Consider the following 766-nt stretch of genomic DNA (forward strand, 5'->3'; position numbering starts at 1 on the left):
ATTATTTTTTCAGTTATTATTAAAGATTAATAACTCTGACAGATTATCTGACTTAATATAACTTGTACTTAAATTCTTATTATATATAACAGTCTCAGATAATATATACACTTTTGAAGAGATTGTAAATAATTATAATAAGATTCTTAGATTTGATATAGTTATTTATCTATGTAAGTATTTAATCTCTTACTATAGACTTATAATCTGACTTTTTCTTTTCTTATTAATAGTGATAATTGTATCAGTGAATTATTATTATTATTATTATTATTCTTTCATTATACTTATATACAAGCGGAGCTTATGATGAGTTCTTATATGATGTTAAATACAGATTAAGTATTAATTATACAGTAGAAAATACAGATGTTGAGATCATGTCAAGATAACAAGAACATAGAAAAATACAAAGAAGTGACAATTAGATACATGTGATAATAACTTCTCAGCTCAGAAACATAGAGTAATTTATTAAAGCAATTTGTACATCTCTGTATTTATTAGAAATCTAAGATGCTTGAGTTCTGAATTTAATGTATCCTCTGCAGGTTTCAAACCTGCACACCTTGGTTTCCCATGCTAAGGTACTACCGGGTAGCCGCATTAACTATTCAGTTACCAGGGCATTGTATCAGTGAAGCTCTTTATAGTAAATACTTAATCTGTGATAAATATTAATTATTACTTAACTTCTACTTCAGCCTGTTACTATATACACAAGACTTTGATTTTATTTAGAATTCTTGTATATATATAGAGCTTC

The sequence above is a fragment of the Blastomyces dermatitidis genome (genome assembly GCF_000003525.1).
Source record: "Blastomyces dermatitidis ER-3 genomic scaffold supercont1.15, whole genome shotgun sequence".
NCBI lineage: Eukaryota > Fungi > Ascomycota > Eurotiomycetes > Onygenales > Ajellomycetaceae > Blastomyces > Blastomyces dermatitidis.